We start from the raw sequence: 26,616 nt of genomic DNA, 5'->3' as shown, positions 1-26,616 counted from the left end.
TTCCAGTCCAGCCAGTTCCATGTGGCACAAGTTAACTGATTCCTGCTCAAATGCCTGAAGTACAGAAACATGAGGAAAAATAAGTAGTTGTGTTAAGCTGCCATGTTTTGTGATGGTTTGCTATGCATAAATATATACACATATGATAAAAATGATCATTTTAATATTTACCAATATGACTGCCAAGAAGACTCCTTTGTATTAATTTTATTTCATTGGATATCAGTGAGGTTGAGCATCTTCTCATATCTTTGGATATTTTTATTTCCATTTTAAGACTTTGCCAATCTTAGCTACTTGTATTCTGTCAAATTTTGTTTCATATTATTCATCTTTTCCTTGTGAATCACAATAAGTCACTATAACTTTGTGTATTAAGGATTACATTTTATGTCACCAGATTTGAAAAACAACCCACTTTTCTTTCATTTTTTTCCCTCAGTTGTGTGGCAAGTGGTGTGTGTGTGTGTGTGTGTGTGTGTGTGTGTGTGTGTGTGTTTGTATGTCTTGCAGATGTATTTATCAGTTGTTTCCTTTATGGTTTCACATTTAGTATTCACATGGGAATTTTAAAATATTCAGCCAGTTTTATTCCATCCATATTCCCATTTTTTAAGTTTATATTTACAATGGTGTGAAAAGTTAGTCAAATATCTCAATGTTATCTATTTAAAAGCCTGTGCTTTCTCGATGTTTACTATACATTAATTTTATGTGTAAATAGGGCTAATTCATATCATGACACTTTTTTAGAACTTTAAAAATAGAAATATTCTTTTTTTCTCGATAATAACAGAAATTTACTAAATCAGAGAATTAAAAATGGCAGATTGTCTGATAATTGATTATGGATATGGTGACCTTTTGTGCTAGAAATCTTACAAGATCACAAAGAATTACTTGAAGCCCCATCCCTTGAATGCTTCAAATTTTGTTGAGCTTACATATAAGTACAAATATTCTAATCAGATTTTTATTTGAATTACATTGGATTCATAGATCAACATAGGAGGATTTATTAAAACATATTTGACCTTCCTATGTATACTCCTTTCAAGTTTCTTTTTTGTTTGTTTAATAATGTCTGCTTCAATGAGAAACATTTCATTTTTTAACCACTTTATTGAGGTATGGTTGACATACAAAAAGCTGTACATATTTAATTTATAAAAATTGATGAGTTTGAAAATAAGTAGATTGTCCACATTTCTTTTAGTATTTATTCCTAAAGAGCTTATGCTTGGTTTCTAATATGACCAGAACAGATCTTTATTTTGTTTTCTAAATAGTTATTGATTTCATACAGGGGAAATCAAGCACTGATCTTCGGGAGAATATAGGAAAAGGAAACTTTGAGAGGTCAGGTCAAGTTTGGAATGATGTTTATCTAAAAGTTATTAATGAATGCTCTCAGAGGAAAAAGGAACAAAGATTTTAGCAAGAAGAAAGGCCAAGTTCAATATGAAAGAAAGGTGAAGCCTGTGTGGAATTGAAGAACTACAACCAGGGTAAATATCAAGGTCTTCGGCTTTAGAGAACAGAAAGGAGCCACAGGAGGTGAGATGGAGTTAGGTAAATCATGAACCAAGTGCGTGAATTCTGATCCTATGCCAGAATGATCTTTGATTCAAAGAGTCCTGTCTATCCTGCCAGAGTTGGGAGAATCTTGATATATGGCGAGCATTGTTAGATACCACTTAGCTAACCAGTCATCGTCTTTAAATTAAATTGAGCAACCAGTGAAGTGACCCAAGCAGTAGTCAAGTTGCTACCAACATATCCTTGGTCATCACTATGGATAACAATAAAATTAAATAGTCAACTATGAAACAAATACTCTAGATGATGGTATAGTCCTTGGTTAACAGTGTGAGAGAACACAAAATTCAGTACTTTCATTATTATTTACACTCAAAAAATGATCATTTCTTCCAAAGAAACTTAGATTTCCATGTTGTCCTAATATTTAAATATACAGATAAGAAAATTGAGGCTGCACAAGGAAAAGATAGCCCGTGCTGCTTTTATTTATAGTAACAAGGTATTCACAGTATGAATTCCAGTCCTTTTTTTGGAAGAGCAAAGGATATAAAAAATAAATACATTCATAATGAAATGTAACAGTCAGTAGCATTCTGAAAACTACAGGTATGTGGGTGCATGAGTGTGTTCACACATGTGTCTCATATGAAATTGCTGGAGGTTGTTGGAGGTGGATAAACATGTTAACAATAGTTTGATGGGGAAACTTTTAAAACATTTTTTAATTATTTAATTACTTAATTATTTAATTATTTTGAGAAAAAGACAGAGAGTGAGCAGGGAAGGGACAGAGCGAGAGGGAGACACAGAATCTAAAGCAGGTTCCAGGCTCTGAGCTGTTAGCACACAGCCTGACTTATGGCTTGAACTCACAAACGTCCACAAGTTGGATGCTTAACTGAGCCAGCCAGCGACCCTGATGGGGAAACTTCTAAGAAGATAGTTCTTAGATTCCAAGTATGTGTTTCAAAATCCTACCTAGGCTAATAACCTCTTGGTAGGAAGACTAAAGCAATGAGTGGAAAGAATGGAAATATGATGAAAATCTCTACATGGCATGTAGAAATCAAGGTAGTAAGTGAATGAAAGGCTCAAAAGTCAAGTAAGAGATCATGGGTGTGGTCTGTTCTGCCAGGCCAGTCACCTGAGGACTTTTCACAGAGGTTTCTGTTATTTTTGAAGCCCTACATGAGAATACCCAGAGTGGGATTTTTTTTATCAACATGTATTTTTAAAAATTTAAAGAAATAGACTGAAATATTAGTGCAAACTTCTCAGGAAGTTTGAAGCTGATGGAGTACTTGAGAAGACAAAGCCCCCCAAAATGACGAATCAAAATGAGCCTGAAGTGTGGGGACTTGCATCCAGGTCATGGATGTGATAAGGCCTCCAAATTCCACCCATTTGGGATGACGCTTCAGTGTGACTCCCAAACACCTCCAAGAAGAGAAATCTGCAAATTCCTCTAGGTGCCATCAACCCCTCTAAACAGAAAATTGATTTTAGCTATTTAACTGCATTTAGAGATCACAGGACCACAGCTAGCAATAAGTCGGGGAAAATGACAATATGTTGCTAAGTAGAGACCCTAAATCAGGTGGTGAATGTGAAGTCTCAGAATGAGATGAACACAGAAAGTAATCAGGAAGTGCCAAAACAAATTAACCTTTTGGGGCTCTTGTTACTAATGGAAAGTTGAAGCCTACAGCACTGTGTACACTTGTCAGGTCGGACAGGTGCCCTTTCATAAGTCATAATCAACAACAGCCTGGGAGAAATTCTTTGACTCAGGCGCTCTGAGCTGAGCAATATTCTTGAGAAATAAGCAGCTGTGTGCCCTCATTCTCATTTTCTCTCCCTCTCCATAAAAAATAATTTAAAATACCCACTTTCTACTTTTCTTGACAACCCTAGCTCAGAGCAAATAAAACAAATGGGGCCAATTCCCCAAGTGGAACTTCCAAATGTAGGTGAGCACTGAGACTCTCTTCTCTCTCTCAGGTCTTCCTAGCAGTCAGTTGGCAATTATTCAATGGCCCCCAGGACGTTCCAACCACAGCCCACACTCCAGTCTTGTTTCGTCACAAGTATAGGAAATATTCACAGCGACTAGGAATGGCACTCGATAAAAAGCAATCCTTGCTATATATTGCACTGAGTTATCAGAATAGAAAATGTTTCATAATATTCAGTGCCCTGTCTATAAATCCAACACCATATATTTTCTACCATCTGCAATTTTCAACACCTTTATGTTCATAGAAAGAGTCTACCTGGAAGCTATTTTAGTTAAAAAAAAAAAAACAAAAAAACAGATTTAGAATCTGAACACTGGGGGTTATAAGACAAAAGTTGTCATCTTTGATTGACTGATTGATTCATTCATTCAGCTGTCATGAAGGAAGCATTATGCCCAGAAATACAATGTCTTCAATGCCACCTGGGTTCTTTTTCTAAAGTGCAAATCGTATCCATTCATGGGTTGTCTACAAGATGAAGAACAGCCTCTTAATATAGTTTACAATTTGCTACTAAAAGGGGGTGTTAAGGGAGTTTGTTAACAGTTGCAGAATCTCAAGCTCTACCCTAGACTCTCTGAATCAATTTCATTTCTACCCAGCTCCCAAATTATGCTGCAAGTGCCAGTGTGCTAACTATACTTTGAGAAATTCTGGTGTAGAAAGCTCTCTGTGAAAAATCTTGCTCCCTTCTCCCATGTCCTCTGTGCCACCCGACCCTCTTCCCAGATATGCTCCAAGCCCCAGACACACTAACTTATTTGAAGTTCCCCCAAGGCAGGGACCTCCACGACTTTATTTCTTTATAGGAAAGGCTGATGCTACTTCCTTCCTGAGGCTCTGCCCTGCATGAGCTACCCTATTCAGTCATTCCCTTTCATTTTCAACTAGTTCTCTTCTTCCAGCTTTCACATTAGATGACATTTCTTTCAAGATGCTTTCCTTAATATCCCCAAATTGGATATGTTCACTTCCCTTTCACAGCCATAACATCCTTTTCTTACCTCCATTGGAAAAGTATCCCTATCTTTCCGTATCTGTTCACTTGCTTCTTTATAACTACTGCAGTCTTTAGGTACTATTGAGTTCTTATTATTGTTTTTATCTTTATCATCAGGACTTGGTAAGGTACCTGGCCAATAGAACATTTTGAAGTGGTTTAATATATAGTTGTTGAATGAATGCTTAAAAATATTTTTTTAATTTTTTTATGTTTATTTATTTTTGAGACACAGAGACAGAGTGTGAGAAGGGGAGAAACAGAGAGAGAGAGAGAGACACAGAATCTGAAGCAGGCTCCAGGCTCTGAGCTGTCAGCACAGCGCCGGACAAAGGGCTCTAACTTACGAACCATGATATCATGACCTGAGCCAAAGTCAGATGCTCAACAGACTGAACCACCCAGCCACCCCTTAAAAAGACTTTTAATACATCTTTCCTAGGATTATTTGCAGGTTAGACATCTTTAAGTCTTAAAATCAAGAGATTTTACTTCTGTAAGGGAATTTAAAACATTAAAAAACATGACAGGAAAGTGTTCATGGAGGGACAGGACAGATTCAGCAGGCCCCATTCTGAGGAAAATTCTCAGGCATGCTCATGTTCCACTGATACTCATTTTGATAAATTGCTACCCCAAGTCTCTGGAGCTGAGAGGCACTTCATGGGCTAAAACCACAACTATTTTAGAATATGCTGTATTTTATTTTCTGTACGAAACAAAAGGCTTTAAACTCACAGGCTTATTTTCCTCTGCTGCTTTATGGCTGCTTGACCAAGGAAACTGGCAGTTTGCTTTGGATAAAAAAGTCTCAGCAAGGGGGATATTCCAACAGCAACATATTTTTCATCCAATGATATAAATGCATTGAGCTCACAATTCCAAAGGTATTTAGATAGATGTGTATGTTTGCCTGATTTCTTATGGAGAAGGTTAATGTAGTGTGTCTTATCTTTTTCAGACCACATGAACCTCTATTATATTCTTGTGTATCTTTATTGAATCATTTGTCTAGATTTCAGTGGCAACCCGGGTGCCCTCATATAGCTCCACAAAAATATATTTCAAGGTAATAAGAAAGTAGTTTCCTTTATTGTTTAGAAACTAAAAAAAAAAGAATAGCTGTGGTAGAGGTAGAGCCATCTCTTTTGAGATCTGATATATATTTGTGAGCCTATTTATCTGGTGTAAGTTTCTTTCAGTGCAACAGTGGTCCTTTAGCAACATGGAATAAAAAGGCTTGGGTAACTATGAGAGCAGAAAAAGAAATGTATACACTTCCAAATAAAATAATCCCCCCCAATGAGTGATGACCACCATCATTTATTTTATTTATACATCTCTTATTTTATTTTTAAAAAATTTTTAATGTTGATTTTTGAGAGAGAGAGGTGGGGGAGGGGCAGAGAGAGAGGGAGACACAGACTCCGAAGCAGGCTCCAGGCTTCGGAGCTCTCAGTACACAGCCCAACTCAGGGCTCATACCCACAAACCGTGAGATCACGACCTGAGCCGAAGTCGGATGATTAACTGACGGAGCAACCCAGGAGCCCAATCATGTTTTATTTTAATCTTCTTTACCTTTGCTGCAAACTATGGTCCAATCAAATTTAGAAACATCTTCCTCCATATGAAAGTATTGACCTACTATCATCATGGTCTCTCATTTGCTATTCTCATCAAATCTACTTTCCTTCTAACCTTAATTGTCTTTCCTGCTTAAACTTTCATGGTTTGTAAGAGTCTAACAAAGGATTAATGGTAGCTTAGTGTATTTTCTCACAGTACTATAGAATTGTTCCTATCCACCCAAACCACATTTTCAAACTTTCTATAAAAATATATACATACTTAAGGAGACGGTTTTTTAACTTCATTGACAATTTCAACAGCACTGCAATTTTTGCAGTGTTTATAATGTTTTAAGTGCTTGTCTATTTCCGTGTATTGACTCTGACCTATAATTCACGGAAATACTGACATTTTTCACCTGAGGAAACTGAGGCTGAGATATTAAACAGTTTGCCCAATTTAAAAACTGAAACTAGCAGAGGTGCCCTTTAAACTTGTATTGCCTGATGTCAAACTTAGTTCCCACCACAGCATTACTTTGATTAAATATTTCAGTGTACAAGAAGACCCTTGATTTGAACTACGTGTTTCACTTACCATGCCATATTTATTTCTCATAAAGAAAGAATGTGAGTCTATATCTTACATTCAGAGAAAATATTGTTTAAAAGCAAAACTTTGTCTAATTGTAGAAAGAGAAAAATTATCAACAATTTTTCCCTAAGACCCATAAAACAGCAGGTGATGCAGAGATTTCCCATTTAGTGTAAATCTCATTAGCTCTGTAATTTGTTCAATAGCATAATAAAAAGAAAATTCCAAGCCATTAAAGCCTTCTCAATCTTCACTGCTACAAGTGCCTGATGAAATAAGTAAACGATCCATCCTGCTTGAAAAGCAATTTTTTTAAATTCAAAATCGCAACTAACTTAACACATACAACATCAGGACCAATAATTGTGTGTCTTTACTTTGAAGAAAAAAGGAAAAGGGCCAAACATGAGTCAGTAGTAGCTGACGCGCGAAGCATAAAGATACACCCCACAGGAAAGGACAGAACCTCATTGCCAAGGTGTGTGGCCAACTATTCCTATATAAGTTTTAATGGATCTGAAAGTAGATATACGCTATATATTCTAAAGGGGAATGACTAAGCATTTCTCTTTATGATGGCAGGTCCATAGGGAGGTATTCTACTATAATGAAGACAACATACTCTGCATCTGTCTTCTAATACAACTTTAGGGCAAATGATCATCTTCCGAGAAGCAATTTCCACATCTACCAAATAATCCATGAGTGCACGCTCAGCTTCATGTTATTATGAAACAATGGTAGAGTATCCTTCAACTTGTAGCTAGTGCTAAAATGGGTTTGGGGTAGTTAGCTATACTTAGTGGGAAAAAGTAAAAGCCTTATGAACAACACAAGTCCTTGTTCAAAGTCATAAGAACAACATGGGTCTTTAAGTCATTTAGATATTTTTTGAGGGTATAAACTAAAACACATCACGTTACTGTGTGACATGATTGTTTTCCATAATAACTGTTTATTTTGTTCTTAAATTCATTATGTGTGCATGTTGACATAAGCTTAGGGCATAAAACCAGTGTACTGGGATGAAGTAACACATTTTATTTTATTATTGAGTATGCAGTGTATTCTGAAGGTATTTGGAGTAATCATTTTCCTCGATTCTCATACTGACAAGTCAATACTCCTCATGTCCAGGTCTCACACACAGGTTCCAAATTGGGAAATGTTGCTAGGCTGAATTCTAGGACCTGGATTGGAATGAATAAGGTATTAGAGACGTGAAGATAGTTAACAAATGGACTGAGCCACGGATAGTATCAGAGAAGGGAAACCAAGGTTAGTTTCAAAGGAAAATAATCAAATGCCAGCTTTGCATGGTGATAGTGAATCTTTCCTTCTTTAAACAAACCAGCAGCTGTGGTTCTATATGTCCCAGGTGCTCAATTATTAGATATTAAGTACCCCCTGGCAAGTAAAGTAAGTGTGATTCCTGCCTGCATGAAGCTTAAAAATCTAGTAGAGATGGTTGAGGAAGTAAGCTAAACATGAGTCCCCAAAGATCATTCTACTGCACAAAATCCATAAAAAGAAAAGCAGTTCACTCTTTAGGAGTCAGAGAGATCAGCAGGAGGTCAGGAAGTATAGCATTCTACTAGAGTTACTGAAACAACTCATTCAGCAGGGCATGGGAAATCAATGGGAGGAAAAGGTCACTTCTGACCCCATTATTGCCTACAGCAGAGTAGAGGCAGCTGGCCTGGTCAGAAGCACCAGGCTAGGCTCAGTACTTCTGCAGCTGAGTTCCACTTGAGCCTCTGGGAATAAGAACAGTGGCTAACACTTTGTGCCATTCTGTATTGTGCCAGACACTACTCTGAGAACCTACGCCGTTAGTATTACGTCATTTGATTCTAGAAGCACTCTTTTGAAGCAGGTGCCAATATTATTCCCAGTCTACAGATGAGGAAACTAAAGCAAAGAATAAGCTTAAAATCAAATAACATGCCCAAGGTCACACAGGTGATAAATCACAGAGTCAGGATTTGAATCAGAGCACCAGAATTTGGCTCTTACCTGCTCTGCTCTTATGTGTCCCAAAGTCATTTTAATTAGGTCGGATTTTTTTTAAAAAAAAGCAAGTTCTGCAGGATGTGTAAGCAAGAATCGGAGTGTTTATGGTTACTATTCCTGTGCTTACATTCTGTCACATCCAGTGTGATAACTCGGCACGTGCCTTGTGGCTGGAACCAAATGCTCACTTTAAACTATGGTTCTGGTACTCAGAGCCCTGCTTCTTCTGCATTTGAACCACTGCCTTGAACCTCCCTGGCATTAAGTTGTCACAAAATCAACACCTTGTCTGGTTCTCACAAACCTTCCAGAATCATGTGTCCTGCCTCTGAACACAGAGTGGGTGGCGGGACTTGCAATAATCATTTGTTTACTTACACACTAAATATTTTGTAATTGTTTACCATTTAGACATTGCCTGCTTGCCTTGTTCTCTGCCCACTAATATTCCTACAGTGTCTCTTACCAGGCTTGGGCTTATTACTGGGATAGTTTAAACCTCTTTGATGATAATTATTCAGAATATTCAGGAATCGATGTCACTGAAATCTCAATTCACCAAATATGTCGTCTAGCCTGAGCCTCTGACTATTGTCCACAACTGGATCTGTTCCCTACTGCACCGGTGGCACCAGTGGAAATGTCGAGGGTCCAGATTATGGTTTCCCCTTGTTTCTCTTGCCTCATGTCCACCATAAACTAGTATAGTTTGTGCCCTACACAATAAGCAACTACCATTAAGGACAAACACAGACAAGTGGGCAGCTCACATTCATTTGTTACACCTTATGTCTCTGGAGCTGTATTTCCTGAGGAGGAAGCTTTTTCTTCTTCAGATTACAGCAAAAGGGTACCTTTTTCAAATTCCTGTGCAAGTGCTGAGTAAGAGCAAGCCAATGTACAGGGAGCCCAGGTAGCTCTGTGCATATCTCCACCAATATCTGGGACCATGGTACTGACCCTTGGAAAAGACCTGGATGGAAGTTATTAGCTAGTGATTTATATAGTAATTTTTAAAGACCAAACCCCCTTGGTAGAGGCCCTATATGAGCTTCACTTATATTGTTTATTGAAAATGTGTGGGTTGATGATTTGCACCTGATTTATATATTTACCCAGTTGGATTGAGTGATGTTTACTAGGACTTTGGTTACCCTGAGATGAAAGTAACTTGCATGTTTCTTTCAGGTTCATTATCTGAAAATAAAGTATTTCCTGTGTTACCAGGAAAGGTCTCTGGAGCTGTACCTGGGCGTCCTGGATCTTTCTGATATTTGCCTGTGCTTTCTTTTTATTTTTTCTCCTACTGTACTGTATTCTTCATTTTTATTAAAGCCTCATATGGAATCTCATGGGTCCTTTCAATTATTTGACCTCATGTAATTGCCATAAGGTGCCATATGTGCAAGCCACAGAGCTGAACAACTATTTTCATAATTACAAGTTGTTATTCTAGTTCTATTTCTTGATATACATTAAGAGTTATAATGTCTCCCATTTATTAACCAAGTATTACTTGGTAGGCATTGAAATATGTGCTTTACAGTTGTTTAACTATTTAGTTAATGATTTCCAATATGTATTGAACACACTTGATGTGCGGGATACTAGTGCGGTAGATGTTTGGAAAGAAGCAGTTAACAAGAAAGTATCCCTGGCATCTGCAGAGCTTCCAGTCTCCCAGTAAACACAGATGACATTACTTTCCTACTCACTTTTTTACAGAAATCACTCACAGATATCTTACTTTTACAAAAATTAGACTGTAACTAGTTTCACAAATTGCTCTGCAGCAATTGCTTTGCCTTCCATACACAGCATGAATGTCAATAAATTTACTTCACTATTTTCAATGATGTCACTCTATGCCTCATATGGATGTATTTCTAATTACCCATTTAAAATATTTATTATTGAGGGGCGCCTGGGTGGCTCGGTTGGTTAAGCATCCAACTTAGGCTCGGGTCATGATCTGGAGGTTCGTGAGCTTGAGCCGCATGTTGGGCTCTGTGCTACCAGAGCTGACAGCTCTGAGCCTGGAGCCTGTTTTGGATTCTGTCTCCCTCTCTCTCTGTCCCTCCTCTGCTCATGCTCTCTCTTGCAAAAATAAATAAACATTAAAAAACAAAACAAAATTTGAAATACTCGTTACTGGGTATTTAGATGGGTTTCTGCCTTTGTTTAGCTTTTGCTAGGAACAAGCATGCCCTCATAATTTCAGTGCATGGAGCACTGTTTCTGGTTGGAGGTGGGAGTATACTTAATAATACAATCACTGATAATATCACAACATCCCGAAGCAGAGATTATTAGGCATAAGTCTTAATAAAGCCAGCAGAAATAATAGACAAACTTGTTTTGGAGATCACCCAAGAGTGGTAGTTAATGGCCTTTCTATTGTCATCATTTCTTGAAATTTTCTGGTGGCTTATCTCTGAAAACTACCAGATTTCTGTCATTAGGTTGCTTGTGGGGAGGAGCAGATTTCCCAGACATTAATTTTCAGTCTGACAAAAAGTCCAAAATGATTCTACTAGCCTGTTCCCTCTTTCCTGAATCTTACAGAATCCATGAAAATCGAGAAAACTGAGGCAAGGTGTTGAACTCTTCAAAGTAATTAAAGAGAAAAATGCAGAGAGCAAGACTGACTCCCTAGAGTCACTCTGTCTTCCCAGAGATTCTCCATGTTGGAGACAAGAAGCAATTCTGAAAACCGTCTTCTTTTTGTGATCTCCTTTTCTCTTTTCATACACATCACCTATATAAGCACGTGGGCATATGAGTCTGCAAGCACGTGCACACACACATACAGTATCACCTTTCCAGTAATAAAATCCAAAACTTAAACATTAGAATGAGCTTCGTGATACCAATATAACACCTAAAGTCACCTAGTGGGGAAGAGTTTGTTTAAGTGATTAAAAAGATGAATAATTTCTACTATGATGATCTGATCTAGGATAAGGTCTAAGTAATTAGTCTAGGATTTGCTAAGTTGCCAAGTACTCAAAATTCTAATGATATATTTAGCAAATGATGTAGTTCAACAATAGAACACCAGTGAAGCCCAAGGTATAAAACCACCAGGGAACAGACTAGGCTCCATGCCAGGAATAATATTTAGATTCAATCAGAACATCAGGTCTGTGTATATGTCCCTAACAAAGATAGTGTTTTTTTCCTCTCCATCAATCATGAATACCTTCTGACATTTATAAGGTAATAATAAATCTATTTCCAAATAATTCTGCAGACAAAACAGCCTTTAGATTTTACAGTTACATGACTGGATTATTTTCCTTTACGATGTTCACGTTTTTATCAAGTGTCTTGTAAACCTGATTTATTTGAACTAACATACAATAAAATCCTCATTACCTCAAATTATTGGCAGAATAAATAGTTCAGGCTGTGTAACATCTGTAATTTTTTAAAAATGCATATGATTGACATCTTTGTAACATGTAACATCTTAAAAGAAATGAGTTGAACACAATTCAATGTTTTCTTTTCCATGGATGCTCACCAGGAATAATTATGTTTCCCCCATATGCAAATGATATGGGCCATAAGGCAAAATGACAACTTGCTATCATACTGAACTGAACACACAGAGACAACACTCTGAAAGTGCTGGCATGTACCATTTGGTCAAACTTGAGTCTGGTGCATGGATACCTTTGGAATCTGATGAAGCACAGGTGTCTCGTGGATGAGAAAGACAGTGTGAGAAGAAATAGAAATTAATAAATCCTTATGTCTTTAAGGCTTTCAATGATTAAAATCAAAAACAGCAAAAAAGATAGGTCTTGAAATGAACCTTCCTGAATATATATTGCAGCGATTCCACTTACTGGTTTGATAACTATTCACCCCAATAATTCATTATCTTAACTGTAAATGAAGTAAACACTTCCCCAGCTACTCTTGATATTTTTAATTTCACAAATAGAACACTAACATATTCTTTCTGGAAAATATTCAAATAATTACAGAAAAATGTGAACGTTGCTCATTACTTTCTTCCTTATTGCTTTTCTATCCCCTCCTCAGAAATGTCTAAAGTTAAGAATTCAGTGTCTAGACATTCGGTCTTTTTCTAGGTATTTACATGAGAATTTTATTTTTTCCTATAATTACTATATTCATTTTTCTGGAACTTTATTATTATTATTATTATTTTTTACTTAACCATAAATGTTAGCAATACATTCATGTCAGTACAGGTAGGTTTAACTAACGATGCAGTAACCATAATTGTTTAAAGTACTCAATTATTTTCCTATTGATGGGTGTTTACAGTCTTTCTGAGTTTTCACTCTTACAAAGAATACTACAGTAGCATCTTTAATACAAACATACAAATGTTGCATTGGGATAGAAACATGGGATTCAAGCTGCTGTATCAAAAATTGAGTGTTTTTAATTTTGGTGTGTACTGGCAAATTGCTTCTAAAAGGCTTTATTAATTATGGCCCACTCTATATGATGTTATTCATTTTCTGTATCCTCAGTAACACTGAGCATTATCACATTTTTAAACACTTGATAATGAATTTAAAAACCGTTTTATGGGTGGCTGGGTGGCTCATTCGGTTGAGTGTCTGACTCTTGATTTCAGTACAGGTCATAATCCCAGGGTTGTGGGATTGAGTCCTGAACTGGGCTCCACCTTGAGTGTGGAGCGTGTTCAAGAGTCTCTCTCCCTCTGCCCCTTCTCCCCACTCTTGCTCTCTCTCGCTCTCCCTCTTTACCTAAAATAAAAATATTTTTAAAAACTAAAAAACAACTGTTTTACAATATATCTCCTTTATGACTAATTCTTCTGTGCCTGTATTTAAATGTTTACTAGCCATTTCATCTGGATCCTCTGCCATTGTTTCCTCACTGAAGTGACAGCCCCAATCCAAGCCAATGATGCAGGACACCTGAAAGTGATGTTGGTTCCTGTCAGTCTATTTATGTCTAAGCTGGACTCTGAGTGGTGTAAATACTTGTTATTTCCTTCCAAAATCACTTATGGAAAGAACTCCAGTATCATTTGGTGTCAAGAACTGTCTCCACTGAGAACTCTCCAAACTACAATCTCAACACTCCCCAACTTAGATTGTCAAGGATTTTGAAGGTTTCTTCACCTTGTAAAAATGCTCCTGAGCCCACACTGCTGAGGTAATTCACTCACCAGGGGTGCCAGACTCTGGCCTGCTCTCTGTCTTCTCCATATCAGAATATTGATTTAAATATTACGTTAATTTTATATTTAAGGAAAACACAGTCTTTTTAAAAAAAATTACTTGTTTTAAGGCAGCATTTCTTTAAATCAACCATTAATAAATGTTATATTTAAACCAGAAGACATCCGTGATCCATTAAAGTCCTATAGTTAGATTAGAATGACACTGTTTCTTCTTTATTTGCCTAATATATTTCTTTTTTTTTCCTTTGAAATTCAGCTCAAGTATCACATTCTCTGAGATTGTCTACCTACCACCCAGAGATAGGTAGGTAGGTAGATATGTAGATATAGATAGATAGATAGATAGATAGATAAAAGAACCTGTATAGAATGCAAGCATACACATTTACACAATATATTCTATTCAGAGTTTAAAAAAAATCATAATTCTGATATCTGAAAAACAGGATGAAAAGCAACAGTCCCCAGCATGACTCTTTTCACATTCTTCCTTCTATTCCTGAGAATCAATCTTTCTCCAGGTTATTTATGTTTTCTGTTCTTCTGATAATTTCACCCATGTTCAAAATAGTTAATAATCATATTCAACACCCTCTATGAATCCCTTACCTTTCTTTTTCCTAGTATTTGTTAGAGTAATGTTTTTAGTTATCTTGTTTCCTTTGCAACTTAATATACATCTTTAACTTGTTCTTTTGACTCTGGTCAGCGTTTCTGTTCTCCTCTGTATAAATGAGCACTGTATTTCTTCCAACACTTTTTTATCCCCTTTTCTGTATTTCCCCCTTCAAAACAATTAAGGGCTAAATTTTGGTCTGCCATGGTAATCTAGTCTTTGTTATTTGCCAATAATTTAACATAAAAAAGCAATGTTTATGTGATCCTACTTTTATAAATCTGACTCAGTTCAAGAGACTTTGTTACAGAATTGCACACCTTTCACACAGTGTCCAGTGTCATACTTCCTAAGTTCCTTGTTGAGAATCCTAGAATTAATGGCATATGGATTCTTGTTTCTGACATTCTATCAGTTGTTAAAATCATGGCACATTTTAGTTTCCTTTATATTTGAACCATGATTTTATTGTGCAGCTTTTATCTAGCATATCTGCCTTTCTTTTTATTACCCAACTTTGTATCCCCAGTGCATAATATATTTTCAGAATGAGATAAAATATTATAGAAGGGAATATGAAATTATCGAATCAATGGGCAGAAACTAAAGAAAGCATTTATATAAATGTTAAGTTTGCCACTGTTTCATAATGGACACAGCATTCTTGCTATTATTCTTCAGGAATGACCTAATATAATGCCATTACTTTTCATTTAAGAAAATCAAGGCATAAAGAAGTTAAAGCTCTGGGACAAGATCAAACAGATGGTTAGTGGAAGTTCTGGGACCTGAATCCAACTTACTTATTCTCAGTCCAATGCCCTCTCTGCCTCACAACATCTCAATGTACTCACATAGGATCCTCACTTATTGCACTACATGAAGCCCTCACTTAGACCAGGAAGTCTCTGGTGACAATGGAGTGTTGGTCTTACGAAAATAAATGGTATTCTAACACTGGAGAAAAATTACCAGTCAGTATATGCTTTGCAAGAAACCAATGCTAATTGAGCATCTCACATTTGTTTTGATTATGGAGAGTTAATAGAGTATTATTTTTTATCTCAAATATTGATATACTGAGGTTTCCACAGACATCATCTTACTAGTCAATTAAGTCTAATTAAGAGTTTTTTCAAAAATCTATTTAAATTACATCTGTTTAATAAACTTGTGGGTGAATAACCAATCAATCCATGATTTCTCTCATTTTTTCTTTTAACAAATAAATAAATACTTTGTGATGTCTTAATGGGTATTATATGAGTTGAAATTAGGTTGTTCTGCTTCATTATCCAGTTAAGACATTTTCAACATTTATATCACAAACTGTAAAACTTACACTTTGGGAATCATAATTCTACATATGATCTTAAGAGATGATAAACTTAGTTAATTCTTGTCATTCATTTCTGTTGGCACAATATTGCTAGTGCCACCCAAAAATAAGTTGGATTCCCATATCTGGGAAAATCCCATAATTTCTTCATTTCGTATGATGGTGAAGAAGCTCCCTCAAAGGATGTGATCATTTTAGGCCGTAACCATTTCTCTTTCAGGCCGTAAAAAACTTCTAAAGACTTGTTGACCATGACAGAGCACGCCCTTCTCTACTCAATCTTTAGTTACTATCTGTGTTAAGAGTAAGTTTGAGGCAGGAACAGAATTGGATAGTCTGAGGTCTCGATAGAGCCGTAGTGGAGAATGTACTCAGACAACGACTTGTTCAAACTGGGGAGAAGTATGAAATAAATGTCCTCATAGCCGAGACACTAAGGCTTCAGGACTCGTAAAACATCAGGGCCAGTGTGACTGATATTCTACCTCAGAAATTGTATATGTCTACTCCAAAAAATTGCATGTTTTGTATACAACAGAGGTTCAGAACTCAGGGTGGACATGGGGAGTCACTTATTTATGATATATAAATATATAAATATAAAGAGAGATATAAATAATTAATATAAATATGACACAAATTAATTAATTAATATAAATATTATAAATATATAGGAAAACTTAGGTAATAGGGACTTTGACAAACGAAGACTCCCATACGCTCAGGTGCTTAGGGCCAGAGGGAAGCTCCAACATTAGATCAAAGAGGAAGAAAGATGGGAAATGAAATCAGAATATTTATTACCTTATCTACCTCCTTTCAGAGTTGACACTCAGTACATTCTCCAAACCACAAATGCAAATGACTTGATGTCAGGGAACCTTGTGCTGGAGACCAAAGGTTTGCATTTCACCAAAATCCATATGTTAAAGCCCTAAACTCAATGTGATGATATGTGGAGGTGGAGCCTTTGGGGAACAAATTATATTTAGATGGGATCATAGGGTGAAGTCTCCATGATGGGATTAGTGACCTGATAATAATAAGAGAACAGAGCCCTCCCTTTCTGTGCCATGTAAGGACACAGCAAGAAGGCAGCATTCTGTAAGACAGGAAGTAACCTCTTACCAGAAACTAAGCAGTGTTAAACCTTAATATTGAACTCTTCAGCCTCCAGAATTGTAAGAAATTAAATGTCTGTCAGTTAAGCCACCTCATCTATGACATTTTATTATGGCAGCCTGAACTAAGATGTTTTGGCTCCACCCATGAGTTGCACCTGTTCAGACAAAAGCTAGGAACCACAAGAACTTGGGTATTACGTGGCAAGCTGCATCAGTCGTTCTAGCTGCAGGGTTCCATGCTAGTGTATCAGTGATCCAAGCTGTGGAGGATGAACCCAGAGGTAGCACACTGTATCACCACTGGACCAGCTGTATGGCAGGATTTTGAGGCTTCATCACTGGCAATAAATGCTCTGAGCCTGGAGTTCTGGCATTTTTCAGAACTTCCTTTGAATAAACCCATTTTTGCTTAAGTCAGCGAGAGTCAGTATGTATTATTTTCAGCTAACTGTCCTGACATATTTCAGTACCTATTTTTAAATATAGTTGTCATGATCATGTAACTATTATAGATAGTGTGTATAATGTAGGCTATTTTTATACTATCCAGAGAAAAATAGTTGAAGGCATTGGTTGACTCACTCCATCCTTTTGTAATACATAGTGGCAAACCACTTCTACTTTTCTGAAAAAAATAAATAATAATAGGAGAGAGAGAAGATAAGAAAGAATGAAAAAAAAACCCAAACCCTGATATCTACACCTAGTTAAGTTTGGTTGTGTGTCCCTAGCTCTAAGATGATTGGTTAATTTGGCTAAATTGGTAAATTCAACCCAACCACACAGATGCACGACCACATACAAAGCCTCTGCCTGCAGAGAACAAGGTTAATACATGGCACCCCCTGTTTTTTTATCTGCTAAAACAAGTTAACACATAACTTGCTCGTTCTTAGAATAGGTTCACCTAAGGCCATATTTTACCTGACTCTGCTAGGAAATCACTCAATTTAAATTACAATATACTGCAACACAGTGAAAGCTATTTTCTAAGCTTTATTATGTTAGGGAACCAAAGATGGCCTAATCAATTTCAAGCAGTTTTTAAAATCTTCTAGAATTTAATAAAGGAAGATGCTGTGTAAAAGCCATTTAGATGGGCTTATGTGATATTTAAGATATCCCTCATTATTCTTCAACAAAGCATAATGCAGATCATTTTTATGCTTTCATATGCAGAACTGTCATTTTTATATATTTACAGATCAAAATATCATAATTATACTTTTATTCTAGTTAGTGCTTGAACTAAACTAAAGCCTGTTAAATCCTTTCTTTTTGTCCTTAGGGTGAAACCTAAGCATTTTCCACAAAATTCATTTCCTACTTCTCTTTTCTTGTACATTTAAATCAGCCGCTTTCTATATGTTTCCTTCTACTTCTACCTCATTAATTCAATTTGCCGTCTACGCCCACTCCCTATATACAAAGTATTTACATGTGTTTTCAACCTTTGTAAGATTTCTTCCACCTTCCAAATTTATGCACTTCATTCCTGCAGAGTCTTTCACTCACTGGGAACAGCTAGTCAAACTAGTAAATTTACCTCGTGATGTGACGTTAAGACATCCTAGGTTTCCCGTGTATGTGGTAACGGGAACTTTCTGAAGACAATGCATAATCCAAAGATGGGATAAGAGAACCCTTTTAGATGTCTGAGTTCCAACTGAAATTTTCTATTGACTGTGCATTTAACACGTGAATTTCCTTTTTTTTTCCTTCCTTCTCATTGTTAGAATGAGAGAATCAGGCAAAGAGAAGTTTTTGCTCTAAAATTCAGTGACTGAACATTAGGTACTCTGGGAGGCTATTGTGAAAATTAATCTGAATATAAGAAACATCACACTGTGTTGATGGCCACCTGCTGTAGCTTTGCATATGGGCAGAAGTATATTTATATTCTGAGATTCCAAATTTGGCAGAATACATCTGTGGTGATTTAAGGAGGCCACAATAATTTTACATTTTTTCCAAAGAGGTAGAGTCAATGTTCCTTTTCCTTGGATGTGGGTTAATTCTGAGTGCTGAACAATAAGACTATAATGAAAGTTGGCTTATGCTAATTTCCAGATCTATGAGAGACTGGCAGCTTCCACTTCCTAACCATTGGAACACTCACTTTCTGAATCTATGTGTTGAAAAAGTAAAGGCAGCACTCTGTAGAAGTCCAGGTGGACAGAAAATAGCCCCTGGCCAATGGGCCTGACAAACCTCCCAACTGACAATCAGCACCAACTTGCCAGTCTAGTGAATGAGCCATCTTGGAAATGGATCCTTTCATCATGGTTAAGAAATCCCAGTTGAAAAATTAACGACTCAGGACACAACAGACATTGGTGAGGATACAGAGAAAAGGGAACACTTTTGCACTGTTGGTGGGAATGCAAACTGGTGTAGCTATTCTGGAAAACAGTATAGAGGTTCCTCAAAAAATTAAAAATAGAACTACTCTAAAACCCAGCAATTACATTTGTAAGTATTTATCCAAAGGAAACAAAAATGCTGATTTATAGGGGCATATGCATCTCAATGTTTTTAGCAGCGCTATCAACAATAGCCAAATTATGGAAAGAGCCCAAATGTCCATTGACTAATGAATGGATAAAGAACATGTGGTATATATGTGCAATATTACTTGGTGATCAAAGAAAAAAAAATTAAATCTTGCCATTTTCAACAACATGGATGTAACCAGAGGGTATTATGCTAACCAAAATAAGTCAGAGAAAGACAAATACCATGCGATTTCATTCATATGTGGAATTTATGAAACACAACAGATGAACATAGGGGAAGGGAAGGAAAAATAAGATAAAACAGAGAAGGCAAACCATAAGAGACTCTTAAATACAGAGAATAAATTGAGGGTTGCTGGAGGGGAGGTGGGTAGGGGGATGAGCTAAATGAGTGATGGACATTAAGGAGGGCACTTGTTGGGATGAACACTGGGTGTTATATCTAAGTGATGAATCACTGGATTCTACTCCTGAAACCAACACTACACTGTATGTTAACTAACTTGAATTTAAATAAATTCAATAAATAAATAGATAAATAAATAAATAAATAAATAAATAAATAAGGAATCTCAGCTCATGCCTCATAGAGCTAAGACAAACATTTCCAGAGACCTGGCCAAACTGAAGATTTATAGCAAAATGAATGACAGTTTTAAACAACTAAATTTTGGGATCGTTTGTTACAGGATAGATCATTGAAATAATGCTCAAGTACTCTCCATTACTCTCATTGTTCTCGACTTCCTATATTATCTAATGCATGTGTTTATATATATATTTGAACACAGGAAATTAGTTTCATTAGTGGGAGGTCCAAAAAAGTACCAGAAACAGGGGGAGAAACAAACAAAAGATGGCAAGGAGGTCCAGTGGCATTTAAACAGTAAAAGCATAGGGGCGCCTGGGTGGCTCAGTCGGTTAAGCGGCCGACTTCGGCTCAGGTCATGATCTCACGGTCCGTGGGTTCGAGCCCCGCGTCGGGCTCTGTGCTGACAGCTCGGAGCCTGGAGCCTGTTTCAGATTCTGTGTCTCCCTCTCTCTGACCCTCCCCCGTTCATGCTCTGTCTCTCTCTGTCTCAAAAATAAATAAATGTTAAAAAAAAAAATTAAACAGTAAAAGTATAATCTCAGAAAAAGTCATAGGAGATACATTGTTAATTTTAACATTGTTTTCCATCTTCTATTTCATATTTCTTCTCATTCAACCGAAGTTGATAATACATAGTTACATTGACATAATATTCTATAATAGGTAAGACTAAAAAGCAAAACCTGAGGAAAGTCAATGTTCTGAATTTAAATACATACACTTAGTTTTGAGGACAAATGGCTATTCTATCTAGGATTTAACCAAAAATTGTAAGATCTACAGTCTTAAACTTCACAAGCACCTTACTGTGCCCAACCTTCAGCAAAGCACAATGTTTTAAATTGTATATCTCTTAAAAATGGTTAACAGCTGAAATGTTTAATATAGTTTTGGAAGTCAAATGCTCATACTAAAACAAAATAACTGTTTAATGCCAAATGCTTTACTGCTATTATTGTTCTGATTTTCACTGAACTCAGCCCAACAATTTTGAGTACATTGGGTCAAAATTAAGCAAGAATACTCTAAGCCTATTGTCTCTTTGCCAGAAATACCTTTTCAGAAGCAAGGACAGACTGCCAATGCACAAGGGGAGGAACTCACCAGTCCCCACCTCCTCACTCCTCATTTTTTTCCTAATCCCCCTGTCTCAGACTCCAGAAACCTCAAACTGGGTCCTTCAGAAAAACCAAGACCATTGCTCATCACAAAAAGGTCAACAGTCCCTTGGATTGTGATATTTGCAACTGTAAGCCCATAACAATTTTATTGGCCATTTTGAAGGCAAAATTCCAATCACAAGACTGCTGATGGCTGCCAGTGGGTCAAGTTTCCATTCATATAGGAATCTATATGTTTGATCTCATACATAACACTAGTAGAATAATAGTAAAGTTTGGATCAGTTTTTCTCACTTGCATTTATTTTTCTTTAAAAAAAAATTTAAGTTTATTTATTTATTTATTTATTTATTTATTTATAGAAAGAGAGTGCAAGTTGGGGAAGTGCAGAAAGAGAGGGAGAGAGAGAATCTCAAGCAGGCTCCATGCTGCTTGCACAGATCTCAACGTGGGGCTTGACCTCACAAACCATGAGATCATGGCCTGAGCTGACATCAAGAGTTGGACACTTCACCAACTGAGCCACCTAGGTGCCCCAGTTAAATTTATTTTTCATTAAGAGAGTTGGAATTCAGAATTCGGGACTTTTTGTTCTTTGTTTTAAAATACATTTTTGCCTTACTCTTTTACTTTTCAATATATAATGCCATTGCTCAGAATATTAGAGTAACTTGAAAAGAGGTGTTGATACACTCTTGCAAGACAGTAATCATTGCTGATTTCGTGTTTGCTCACAGAATTGTTTCTTCCTAGAAGAACCCATTGATGGGGTATTGCTATTGTATTCACATTTATTGTTACTATTTGGCAGTGACCTTCACTTATTAATAACTGGAATTTAAACTGTTCAATTCTATAAAAAACTCAACTGTTATTTGTTCTTCTATGGTTGAGCTACACTTACTGTTTCTTCTATTCAGCACAGGCCAGAAGAAATTTTTATCAAATGCCTTCCACATTGATGGAAACTCACCTTTTCTCTCTCAGAGATTCAGAGATTTGTGTCTAACGAAGTTCCAAATTTTCTAAAAATTGTTTGTTTTTTCCTGTTTTAGAGTTGGGAATTCTGTCTTTATCTTTCAAAGAATTAAATATCTACCATTGAGCAATAACTTTGAAAGACAGTATTTAGAAACTATAGAAACAGTAGAACCATTATCTAGAGTTGTTTTTTCCTTATGTAATTTTCAGAGAAATCCTATACCTTAAACAACTGCAAATGTTTGCAAAACAGCTGAATTTGTTTCATTCTTTGTACTTTTTATTTATTTTGTTTTTGAGAAAATTAATTTAAGTGACAATTATGCTGTTCTGAATGTAAACAATTACCTCTTTAATATATTTCTGAGAAAAAACAAATAATTTTTGTAAAGAGATACAAAGAACATTTGCAAGGACATACAGTTCTCTTACCTACATTTAATCCAAGGCTTTCATTGTAAAATAACATGACTTAAACATCATTCACTTTAACTTAAATAAAAATTCCCTGTATGTCTAAATGTCATTTCTAATGGTTTTGGAAAACTTTTTCACAACTTTTCTGGAAAAGTAGCTGGATTTTCACAGGACAACTTGGGGAGAAGGTGAAGCTGTCTTATCACTCCTACCATACAACATTATCAAAAGATGCTATTCTTACACACATGGATTCTCATATGTGAAGATCATCAACAAACAGCTTTTTTTGTAACTGGACAACTTATTAAGGATGAAGAAATTAAAATATTCTATTCCAACATAATTTTGGTACCAGGAAATTTGACTTGTGCAGAGTCAGAGTTCTGTTGACCAAATATAAAGTCACTTTCATGAATTACATTTGATGCATCTCAGATGGAATCACCAAGATAGATGCATACTACATTTACCATATCTTGTTGAGGATCTTGAGTGTGGCATTACTGTGTATCTCTATATACAAATTAACATAGAGTCCAAGGAGAAAATATTTTATTTCCTGAAAAATTTGGCTTGTTTTCTCATTTCTGATGATAATCATAAAATCAGTAATGTTTTCTATTTTCTCTGGTTATTAAAAAGCTCAAAGTCAAATTATCTTGATCTTCATGATAGGTATAATTGAATTCTTCTTTTCTTCAGTCACAGTTTTTACCTTTCATATTATTATTTTATTATTAAAGGCACGTTTGTACCATGCTGTTCCTTATTATTCTTAAATTATGCACTGAAGGTTGGCATTATACTCCACCCCTTTACTACATTTACATTAATTAAATGTATACTTAATTATAAATTAAATTATGTAATTTAATACCCTTGCATTAAACTATAAAATTTAACTAATGTAGGATCCAAATTAAAGAGTAAAGGAGTGCCATGGAAAAGAAATTATGTTCTTGAAATATATGAAGTCAAATTATCTGCCTTAATATCTCAAGGTAGTTTTTTTAATTGGCTTTTGATCTGAGCCCCTCAAGGCTGGCACTTGTAAATAGCATATTTATCTTCATTCTGTGATATCAGTTCTTTTTATCACCTTTCATGTGTTAATTTTGTTTGGGGATGCGGCTCACATGAAAAACCAACAAAAGAGAGTACTATCTTTCTCTAAATCTACGCTTGATTGTATTGCAAGAAGAGTGTCAGAGTGAGAAATCACTTGGACAAAACCAAATAAGAAAATGAATATATATTTATAATAAGGTAATTCATTTAGCATTTGTTTCTGTGGGTACATATCAGCTCTATTTCCTTTTCTTTATAATTCATTCTGTAATGTTCTTGTCATTATAATAGAGAGACAGATTATTTCTTGAAGTATTATCATTACCTTAACTATTGCATTAGTTTTTGCGTATAGTTACATCAACTATATTTTTAGAAAAGGCAAACTGGTTGTCCTTCCAATATCTTAATGAACCCCTATAGTACTCTTAAGATGTCACTGCATCACTGACCATTCTTTTCTTTTCTGTTTTTGTTTTTGTTTTTTGTTTTTACGTGCGATAAGAAAGATCACTTCTCCATCTGGAGGGGGTTGGGAAGTAGTAAAAGTAATTCTTCCTGTTCTACAAGTGACGTTTGCATGGTAGAACAAAAGCTCACTAGTACTCCAATTGTGTGCCACTGTGAGCATAAGGAAACTATATGATTTGAAGATCCCTGCCTATTGCCAGAGAAATCATAAGTTACTATTGTTTCAGAAAGCTGATAGTCATTTTTTATATTGTTGTATTTGAAAAAGAAACTTCAAATATTGAACACCAAAGAAAACCTTAAATTGGAATGTGGCTTCTAAGTAAGGACACTAGCAATGAAGCATTTCCCATAGGATATGTCAGGAAGTTAACGTCCATGGCACAAGTTGACATCACACAGATAGTTTAGGAAGTCTTTACTCTAGTTAGAATAATTTGAGTTTTCCTTTTAAATCTCTGTATTTCCGTGGCGTAAAGTACCATACAGCTGTACTCTGTTAAGGGTCTCCTTTGCTCCTGATGCTGCATAAACGTAGCAAGGCAATCAGTGGCAGGACTCCTGATATTTGTCCTGCATTGGTATTCAAACTTACCCCCCCAATTTTCTTCTCTCTGCCAGCCATTCTCTGCCTAACACATGTTATCTACTTGATCTGGCTTTGGCATCTTGACTGATCTCCTCCTTGATTTGGTGTGGACCTGTTAGATTTCTGATTAGTGGCTCATCTCCTTCTCTCTGAGATGCCTCTTGTTTTTATTAACCTGAAAACTGACCTCAGCCACCCTCCTGGATTTTTCTCATCCATACAGTTTCTTTACTAGAGCCACAAAACTACCCAAATAAAATCCTGATGAACTTCCAACCAGAATCTCCTTTCTTATATCTTTTATTTGTTGGCTTTTGACCATAATAAACCTTTCCTGGATATGCTTACCAGGGCAGTGCACCATGCTTTACCTCATTGCTGCTGGCCATATATTCAGAACCTACCTTCCTTCTTTCTCAAAAATAGTCACAGTCTCAAGAATGTGCAGGAGCCTCATGTCATAGACTCACAAGAGGTAATTGTTAAATATTCAGAAACTTAAAGAGCACTTAATCCATTAGTATCTTGAAATGGGTCTTATAAAGAATTTACACCATCAAAATTGGCAAATGCTATAAAGTTTTTTTCCACTCAATCCCCAAACCCACTGCCCACCCCTACTTTACCCACTTTGTCAGCACACCACTGGTCTTGTTCCAGGAGGGTCATTCTATAAGGCAGCAACAAATCAGAAAAACAAAGCAAAACTTCAATCTAGCACATAAATGTATGATAATATCTTATTTCCTAGGGGTATTTGTATTTTGCATGAGTCCACTGAAGAATTACTTGAACTTAGTGTTTCCCAAACTAAGTGTCTATCAGAATCACATAAGAAGTGGGCAAAACTGCAGAAACCAATGCTCTATCCCAACTACTTGCAAACAGACTCTTTTGCATGTGGGTTTTGGGCATCCAAAAAGCTTTTTTGTTAAAAATCTTCCCTGGGAAATCAGAGTCCAGCAGAATTTGAGAACCATGGAAAGAATAAATCTCAACTGGTGACAATCACACTCTCAAAATAAGTAAAAGGAGAGTCATTCAGAAGACCTCTTTCATCACAATTCAAATATGACCATCCATTCTGTTTCAACCACACATAGGAGCATAAAAAGTAAACAATGATACTGAGCATCTACTCAGCCCAATGATATTGATGTTCTTCACTGATTTATCCCATGACAAATTCCTAAAGAGTGACCAAAAGAAAGCAATGCTGTAATTTTGAAACTCCAAGAACCTCCCTACAGACTGTAATAATTTTATTGAGTCTCTCCACAAAAGTGAGAAATTTCAATTGTTTTTTAAACCTCACCTACCTGAGGGCTACACTGTTATTTTGCAAAAAAATATTCACCACAAAAAAAAATGACCCTAACAATATAGGTAGTTCTATGTTGCCTAGTTTATATTTGGACAAATAATAATTTTATTTTTTTCCTAAAAATTTGGGTTTAAATACTGTTCTTTAAAAAGTGCTTTACCCATTCTCTCCCTCCTATGGCTCTCATTTAAAAGTGAATGAAGAGAGAAAAATAGGGGAAAAAATGGTTAACACTGAAGAAAGAAAATGGATGCAGTGATCCCTGAAGTTTAAGTAACAAGGCTTTTTAAGTCAGTGCAATTTTTTTGCCCTCTTTTGACACTTTAAATAAGACGTATATGCTGGTGGATGTCTCAAGTTTTAAATGATGAACCAAGGAGTGTAATATATCAGAAAAGCGTTCCTCTACAGACATTTTTCTGAATGAGGAATGTGCCACCCAGAATGTGCTACAAAATGTTAATGGCTTTGAGGCTATACAAATTTGAACTTTATTGAAATGTGCTAATAATGAGAAGG

Source organism: Prionailurus bengalensis, chromosome C1 (assembly GCF_016509475.1).
Source record: "Prionailurus bengalensis isolate Pbe53 chromosome C1, Fcat_Pben_1.1_paternal_pri, whole genome shotgun sequence".
NCBI classification, from domain to species: Eukaryota; Metazoa; Chordata; class Mammalia; order Carnivora; family Felidae; genus Prionailurus; species Prionailurus bengalensis.
Note: the sequence above shows the minus strand (reverse complement) of the source record.